This window comes from Oryzias melastigma, linkage group LG6 (assembly GCF_002922805.2).
Source record: "Oryzias melastigma strain HK-1 linkage group LG6, ASM292280v2, whole genome shotgun sequence".
NCBI classification, from domain to species: Eukaryota; Metazoa; Chordata; class Actinopteri; order Beloniformes; family Adrianichthyidae; genus Oryzias; species Oryzias melastigma.
In genome coordinates this window covers 9,559,702-9,569,049 of record NC_050517.1, presented here as the reverse complement: position 1 = coordinate 9,569,049, position 9,348 = coordinate 9,559,702, and the positions used below count along the sequence as shown (strand labels likewise).

General features: G+C 39.2%; 1 protein-coding gene across 2 annotated transcripts in view; it reads left to right on the top strand.

The window, feature by feature from the left end:
• lingo1a (leucine rich repeat and Ig domain containing 1a) overlaps nucleotides 1-9,348 on the top strand; it is a 170,863-nt gene that overhangs the window by 69,238 nt on the left and 92,277 nt on the right. Inside the window, exon 2 of one of the 2 annotated variants that reach the window (XM_024282174.2) lies at nucleotides 5,544-5,704. The gene's annotated coding sequence lies outside the window, so the exon portion shown is untranslated. The remainder of the gene's footprint in view (nucleotides 1-5,543; nucleotides 5,705-9,348) is intronic. The other variant, XM_024282173.2, reaches the window with a different exon arrangement.

Genomic DNA, 9,348 nt, shown 5'->3' with positions numbered 1-9,348 from the left:
TCTTCCCGCCACTTCAGCTTACTTTAAACTCCCTGAGGCTATAGCCTCAGAATACATCATTAGATCTTAATAATGTATAACATTATTAAAAAATGTCCTTTATTGTTGGAAACATTTTAGTTAAATATGCTCGATAAAGTGTACAATATAGTACACTATCAGACGGTTTTGCACCAACAATTGGGAAGCAGGCAGTTATATGTGTTGTAGGACATGTGTTATTGTAGTTTTAAAGTTGGAGTCCATAGTGAAAACAGAATGTAACTGAATTTTCCGAAGCACTACCCTAGCTAAAAGCCTCGATTTTATCACGCACAGTCCTTGGTAACATCTGTTTTGTCTCATGCTTTGTTTTGTACCCTAGTAATTGTGCTTGTATCTTTAAAGGGTAATCAAACCCTAAATCAACTTTCTTTGGCTGTTGACCTCTATAAATGGGGCTTTTACGGTGCTGTCTGATGGTCATTGCCAATTCTTGAAAATATAGTATAAAAAAAAAAAAAACTGTGTGTTGCTCCCTACAGTCACCAGTGACAGGTGGTATCGAGGTATTACAGTTGAATTTTGTGATGGTCAAACCATTTAAATCTCACGTCATGATCTGCAGCTCCATTAATGATAATAGTCCTGTTCTCAAGTCCCACCCCTCTGACTGGATTTTCATTTTCAGCTGTGGGTGGAGTCAGCCTTCAACTTCCACGTTTGGTTGCACTTTAACTATATCAATTTAGTAATTGGTCAAAGTTCTATGTCTGTCCAGTTTCAAAGCCTGCTCATTCCTGTACAAGATCAGCTACAGCTACCCAGCTACTGCTTGTCAAAGGTGGGGTACACCCTGGACTGTTCACCTGTTCACTGCAGGGCCACATGGAGAGAAACAGCCACACACACATATTCATATCTAAGGGATAATTTAGAATCACCAATTGATCAGTGAAGCATTTTTTTGAACTGGTGGCATAAGCTGGACTGCCTGGAGAAACGACCCACATAGACAGGAAGGACATACAAGCTCCAAACAGAAAGGACCCAGCTGGGATTTAAACCAGTTATCTAAAATTTTAAACACTAACTGAGCAAACAACAATCAAAGGTCTAACCATATTTTCTAATGAATTCACAACAAGCAGAATAAAAACTGGAACAATTCTGCCAAGTGTTGAGATCCCAACATTGCTTATTTTTTTTCTACTTATCCTTTTTCCTCCAAATTTACCATTCCTATTTTTCTGATTGGAGATCTGCATATTTTGGGCATACAAAAATAAGCACACTTTTGATTTGTTGTTATAATTATTTCTTAGTCAGTGGTTTTATCCCAGAGAATATTGAAGTGCTCCATCAAGTGTATTTTTTAGCAGAGCCAAGAGGCTCCGTGCACACGTTTGTTCCTGCAAACAAAAAATATTTGTTGCTTGAAAAAGTCTTAGTTGAGAACTAATTCCATTTGATGAGATTGAACTCATACACTTGGTAGCTTTACCCCACACTATAAGATACACTTTTGGGATCTATGATAGTCAATGAGGCAATGATATGTTCCAGTGGGTGGCTGGGAGTTTGTACCAAGAGCCTGTCAGATGGCCTGTAGTGTGAGCTAATCCCGTTGAAAATAGATATGTTTTTAAGCACTGGATGGAGAAAGGGTGTGCAGAGTCAAGAGTGATACAGCCGACCCCACAGAGGCAGCCATCCATGTGTATGTGGAGAGATAGCCTAATCTTGTCTCTGAAGATTGCGGGGAGGGGGTGAAGGTCCCATCCAATCAGTTGGATATACTCATGCTCATGGTGACAGTGTGTAAAGAAGCACATCTGAAATCTGAGTTCTTGCCTTAATTCTAAGCAAAGGCATTGCTGCAATACTTCAGTTATGCATGCATTTCCAGAGTACTTGCTATATACCATCTGTACTCTTGAAAATACTTTTTGTCAGGCCTACAGTTTATTGGTTTCCTATCCTCCGTTTTAAATGGTAAAAAGTAAAAAATGTGCAGATGGTGTTTGAGAATGACTCATCTGCTCTTCTCTGTAGTCTGTTTTTCATGTAGGGTTGGCTATCTACTAAATCTATTTCTTCAAGGTTGTTGAAGGAGAAGTTGCTGGTTTTTAAAGTATCATATGGTTTCTGTGTACTTCTGACTTTGCATCATGTTAACTATGTCCTGTTGTCTTATAAGTTGACTGAAAGATAAAAAACTTGGAGCAAATCAGATCTATAAGTAACCACTAGAGCAGGGGTGTTCATTATGTCGATTGCCAACAATGGATGTGTGGTTTAATCGCGGGCCAACAAAATACACAAAGAGATAAAAATATATTTAAAAAAAATTCTATCCACAAATAATCATTGACACTGTGAAATATGTCATTTGATTGATATGCAGAATGGCCACTTGAACATCCTATGATCCATTCATCACTACACATTGACTGAACTGTGTGATCAACCAGCACATTTTGCTGGTCATCGGAGAGCCTCTGCGGGCCGGATCTCCAGCGGAGGGATCTAGTCTGCACGAGTGTTCATTGATGCCGGGTCCGGCCTGCGTACCTCCTTGGTTGGAAGCGAGATGGAGTCACCCTGTCTGACCCAGCTGTCCTGGCACAACACCTGCTGCTGAATATGCGGTATCCACCTGGGGGATCCGAGTCCGCTCAGACAGCAGTATCATGCAGGTGCACACGCTTCTCAAGCTCTGCCTCAACGTACCAGGGGCCTGCACGGTATGCATTTTGTCCCCGCTTGCCAACCAGACCTATTATAAACCAGACCTTTATTTCTTGGGCTCTTGTTATTTTGCTTTTGTTCCCCTAGTGGCAAATTTGTGCATTGCAGCTATTACTTTAGATAACTAACTTGCCACAGATATGGGTTAGAAACCGAATGTTTGACAACCGCCATGCGAAAGACTGGCGACCTGTCCAGGGTGAACCCCGCCTTCGCCCATCAGTAGCCGGGTTAGGCTCCAGCACCCCCGCGACCCCGAAAGGGACAAAGCGGTTAAGAAAATGAATGAATGTTTGACCACCCTGTTAGCATCTTTCCATGTTATTATGAGATGGATAAATATGTTTTCTGTCCATCACATCAGTTTAGTTAACCAACAACTACAAAAAAAGCTTGAAAAAAAAACCTCATTAATAGTAAAAAAAATTAAGCAGATTCAAAAAATATTAATTTGATGTCACAAGTGTAATTTAAGAAAAGAGGCTACCAATCATGAAGGTAAAATATTTATTTTTTCAGCACAGCCACTTTCCTTTTTACACTTGTGACATCTAATTAGTCATTTTAGTTCAACTTCATACAGAATTTGTCATTATTATGGGCCCAACCATTTATATGTTTTTCCTATTTGTCACATTTTCTCTCCAATAAATTCCAATTCAAATATTAAGAAGTTTCCCTCTGACAGACCTACTTCTGCTTAACTGTTTGTTTTCACAACACCACTCATGTCTATTTAACCTTTTCACATTCTTCTGGACAAAATCATGTAGTTTCTGAACTTACTCCCTGGTTTACATTTAAATCTGACACTGATGCTAAATAATGAAACCAGACATCACCCAATAAGTTTAACTGCATTACCAATAATGAGGCAGATGATATATAGAACATCTTCCTCTAAAGGATAAGGTGCCTAAGCTATTGCCAACAAATCAGCAGACAAATTACATCCATATAGATGCTTCAATTATTTGCTTTGGAGCCAAGATCTGACTTTTCTCAGCCAGAAAAATCAAAGAGAGGTTCTATCCCCTTTGATTTAAATGCATCAGCCAGTTCAGTGTGGATGCAGGAATGTACAAGATCAACTGTTTGCCAAGCCAGCTGGCTCTGCTTGCAGACAACCATGGATAAGGTTTTGTAATGATTTTATGCAATATAGATTTCTTTTTTTTAATCATTCAGATTTATGTGTATAGATCCAGCGAGTCCAGAGGTAATCCTTGTAGTTCCTCATGTCAAGAGTTTGGCATGAAAACGTTCTGTAATATGAATTGCATAACCAGAAACTCCTAAGTTATTTATTTCATGTAATCATGGAGCAAATTAACTTCAGCATCTACAACCCCTAAAGATCCTCGTGGCCTTTTTAGCGTCTGACAGCCAGCCGCCCGCTCGGAAGAAAACAAAGCTTGGTGGTTATTACTGGCAGTAATTTTACCAAATGCAGAACTGAAATAATTTGCACTCTCCCAAAAAGAGCCTCTCCATCTGAAATATGCAGCATCTCCAGAATAACAGCCAGTCAGTTAATCAAGAGCAAAATTTAATTACCTTTTTTTTTCTTCGTAAGTTAAGTAAAGAAAAAGTTTAAAGTTGAAGTGTAGCCGTTTTTGTATGCATTTTTGTGTTCTCAACATGTTTAATCTTTTCATTAAGTACAGGACTTGTACACATAAAAAGAGGGGAAATACCTTAAAGCTTTCAAAATTTTGTCAATAAATAATTACATGAGAGCTTTTTGTTGTTTACCTTTTTGGCATATCCGGTCAGAGGTAGAGACATGTTTGGCAGAAAACTTTTTTGCCGGATGCCCTTCTCTCTATAAAGCGCAATATTGTGTATTTGCCATTTTGTATTGCTGTCTGAAACTACAATTTCAAAATTGAGTACATTAGAAATTTCGCCAAAGTTTTGCGAAAAACAAGTGTGCATCGATTGTCACTACACTGGCAAATATAGACCACAATGCATTGCGTTTATACAATTTTTTTTTGTTTAAATAGATCATTTTTTAACATAATTTTACCTAACCAAAACACAGAGGATTTAGAAATACATGTTGTATTATGCTCGTTTTAATTAGATTTTCATTTTGTGAAATCTATGACATCATTTTTGCCATTTAAAAATTTGGGAATTAAAGTGGGAATTCGGACATAGCCTCAGTCTGCAGTGGGGGATCGCACTGCACCCCCTGGGAATCAGACCCTGATAGTGATAGGCGGATCGAGCCAAAAAATCCAAAATATTGATAGTTTCTATCTCAAATTTGTTTCGGTATCAGATATTTATCAAGTAATTACATACAGAAAAACAAAAAATAAATACAAAAAAAAACATTCAGTGGGATTAAAAACAATTGAGATTTACAATAGATATTGATATTAGCATTAATATTGGTGATACTGTACAGTATCGGATCAATACTCAAATGCTTAGTTCTGCTTAGCCATAGACTCTGATTTCCCATGTTCCAGTCTTGCACTTAATCAACTGAGCTATCTAGCTACCCTAAGTTTTTTATGGAAAAGAGAAACTAAATATTTTGACATCTATTATACTTAATTTAATATCAAAGTTAAAATAAATGTTTGAAATGAATGCTAATACCGATAACATAAAATAAATGTTAACTTGTTGTCCTAAATTCTTCAAGTTCCACCCCCCATACTTTGAACAAAAATCATAAGGTTACACAATTTATTTTAACTATAGTGTATATATTTTTTTTTATTCCTGCCTTGGCTAAAATAAACTACATATGCAGTCATAATGAATGACATACTTTTGTTGTGTTGGATTTCCAGGTGGCTGATGGACTGAAGAGGCAAAGCTGTGACGGCATGTGGATTAGGCGGACAAAGTACCCAGTTCACAACTTCAGCCTTCTGCTTTCTGCACAGTAGGAAGGTTCAGCAGATCTTCGGAAACACCAGGCCAGCAGTTCCTGCCTGTGAGTAGTATTCAGGTGAATGCTGAACAATCCCTTCCTGACATTCAGACCGTTGTGTTGGGAATACAAATCGCACTGATCACATAGTTTTTTTATTCACTCAACACACACCTTTTTCTGCATTTTCTGCCCCTTCTATCTGTAAAGTACACCATTTAATATCAATTGTTGATAAGTTTTTTGTTAAGTTTTGTGTTTTTACTTTTATACACAGAGACTTTAATTGCTATACAGAGAAGCAAAATCAAGTAAGTGAAGCTGTGGACACACTGGGCATGTGACGCACCTTTTTGAGCGCGCAATTAGTCCATGGTGTTCACTCTGGACTAGTAGGGAGGGACTTCTTCTTTTTATGCTGTTATTAAGTCCATGACTGCCATCTACAGTTGGAAAAGACTTGGTATGACTGCTGAAGCGGTCCAATTCTTGTAAATCTTGCTCCAGGCTCTCTCTTTAACAGCTTTATTCTGGTAAATTGAAGACTTGTTATACAGTTCAGCCAAGGTACAAACTGCAAATATTAATTTCTCCTCTATGATTAATTTTCAAACGGTTGACATGTCCATGAATTAAAAGGAATGCTACCTACACGTCATATCCAAATTCCTGATTGATCAAAATTGACTTGGATCATCCGGCAACACACGTTCAATGGTCAAGGTCCCTATAGAGCCTGAAACAGTTGTAGAAACTTGCTTAACTATGTGTGAATGTGAGAGTTTTGAGCATGGAATTCCGAAACGCATGTCAAAACCAAGGGCAGTGTGTCCATACCTTGAGAGTCCAGCATTTTCGCCAATTTTCCAGTTTTGACCAAACTATAAACAGACTTGGAAAACATCTGTATCCAGCATAACAGTTAAAAGCAGATTTACCTGTTTGGCTCTGACACCAAGTTCTGCTAGCTGATTGTTTCATTTATATCTCAGAGACCTGCTCTATTTGTGAACTTCAAGTCTGTATATCTAGAGTGTTTGGGTCCCATCATTAAGTAATGGATAAACTAGGAGCAGTAGTTCAAAATCAATACTTGTCTTTACCTGGGCTGGTAGCCACTGTAAAGACTTAAGAACAGGATGGATTTGTTCTGCTGGTTCTGGTAAACCCCCTCCTCACTCTTGTCGTGTGTTCTAACAATGTGTGCATCCTTTTGTCTGTGGTATCCACTTCTGGTGGATGGATCTTTGTATCCAATGTTTTCATACTCTGAAGATGTTTCTCAGCTGTGGAGTTGCTATAAAAGAGATGGGAAAAATGGAGGAAAAAAATGAAGCACAAAGGGTAGATGACAATGTACTCTTATTATGATGCTTTCTATTATGGTTTGTACTTAATACACATGGAAAAAATCCCATCTTTTGCATCTATACCTTTGTTGAGAATTGGTATCCTGTTTTTACTTTTACTCCTTTCTGTGGGTAGGGAGGGCAGTCGATCTTTGATCGGAGGATCACAGGTTTGTTTCCCACCTTTCTCATCAATGTGTCAAAGTATCCTCGGGCAAGACACTGAACCCCGCATTGCTCCTGGTGGTTATAGGTTGGTGCTAGTGTTCAGCAGTGTGTGAATGTGTGTGTGAATGGGTGATCGGGACTGTGACTGTAAAGCGCTCTGGGCCTTCTGAGAAAAGAAGCAAAGTAAACACCATTTACCATCATATATTTACAAATACTCCTTGTTTATTTATGTATTGCATCTCAGCAGAGTGATTTCCTTAAGTTTTGCACACTGATATCTTTTTGTTTTCTTTTCTTGAGCTGCTCAAATTTACTGGCAATTCAGTTTTAATTTAAACAAAATGATTTTAATCTTAATAGCTATTATGCTACATTCACATGGAAATGCATGTTTGGGCGACCATTTTCAATAAATAGTCTATGTAAATGCACATATATGTACGTTTCATGCTTTTGTGTCCAAAATTCTGTGCTCACACGTCGCTACAGAAGTTTTTCAGCCAATTTTTGGGCTCTATCTGTCTACTTACATGTGTTTTATTGTTACTTAAGGATTCTTAATGACCTGAATCTTTGTTAGTAAGTTATAAATATCTGTTCTGGCATGTTCTAATTGGCTGAACACACCTGAACCAGGTAAATCATTGTAGGGACTCGTGACAATAACCTGGTTCAGGTGTGTTCAGCCAATAAGAACATGCCAGAGCAGGGTATATTGGAAAACATGCAGGAACGTGGCTCTCGAGGACCAGGGTTCCCTACCCCTGGCTAAGTGGACACTCAGGGTCACTATGTTATCCAACCTGGTGGACAGTGAAGATCTCTAGCTCAGGACTGCGGAGCTAACTAGCTCAGTATAGTGAAGCATGCTAGCTTGCTACAGCTGAGCTCGCTATCTCAATAAATCAGAGCTCACTAGGTCACTGTAGAGGAGCTCGCTAGCATGCTAGAGTGGCGCTCACTATCTCGATGCACAGGAGCTCACTAGAATGCTACAGAGGAAGTTGCTAGCTCGCTACAGCAGAGCTCAATAGGATGCTGCAACAGAGCTTGCTAGCATGCTACAGCTGAGCTCACTAGCTTTCTACAGTGGAGCTCGTTATCATGCTATAGTGGAGCTCACCAGCTCGTTACACCAGAGCTCACTAGCTCACTGTAGAGGAGCTAGCTAGAATGCTACAGTGGAGTTCGGTAGCATGCTAGAGTGGTGTTCACTACCTTGATACAGAGATGCTCACTAGGATGCTACAGAGAAACTTGCTACCTCACTACAACGGAACTCGATAGCATTCTACAGTGGAGCTCACAACAGTGGAGCTTGCTAGCACGCTACACTGTCCACCTGCCAGCTGGCTAGCGTAGCAAGCTAATCTTCTGAATCCCCACTTAAGTCAATGGTGGGGCCACCACAGAAACTGCAGGCAAACCCAATCAGGGCCCACATTTTCTGCCCACTTTTAAACCCACTTGACCTTGCTGGTCGGGGTGCTCTGAAAGAAAAAGCTTAGAACAAGACTTGTGAGATTTGCTCCGCTTTACCATTTTACACCAAACCTCTTTCAAGTGTACGTGTTGGACATACGGTTGTATTGGGTAGCGACAGACCTGTGTTAACGTCGTGTGCTAAAAACGTGTACAAATAAACACGTTTAGAACGTTCTTGAATGGACCACACATGGCTGGTGTGAACGTAGCTTTACAGTAAAAGTCAACACTGTCAATGTTTTCCAGTGTTTTTGTCAGCGTCATCAGGAGATATAAATATTTTGCAATCAAAAACATCAGTTAAATCAGCGGGCTCTTGGAAGCTTTGTCTCAAACTGACATGAACGATTCTCTGCACTACTTCTGCAACAGATCGCTCTTTTGCCTTATCAGGTTGTGATTATGCAAAAGAGGACCCGCTTTACCTCTCTGTACATCAGCGGAAATGGTTGGCAGGATGACATGATGTCTTTTTAGAAAAGAAAAAAAAATAGGGATTTCAGGGAAAAAGAAGCTCACAGTCGTCACAACATGGCTCAGCGGAGCTATGACTAATGCAGCCTGGCTACAGTTCTGAAGGAAACCTGAGGTTATTCTTGTTCCCTTTTTTTAAGCGATGAGTAATAAAAATATTCTGGCTTTGCTTTCTTAAAAAGCTTCTCTCATAAATTCTCACAATACATTCCCAAAATGTATACACTTTGTGCAAATTAATTA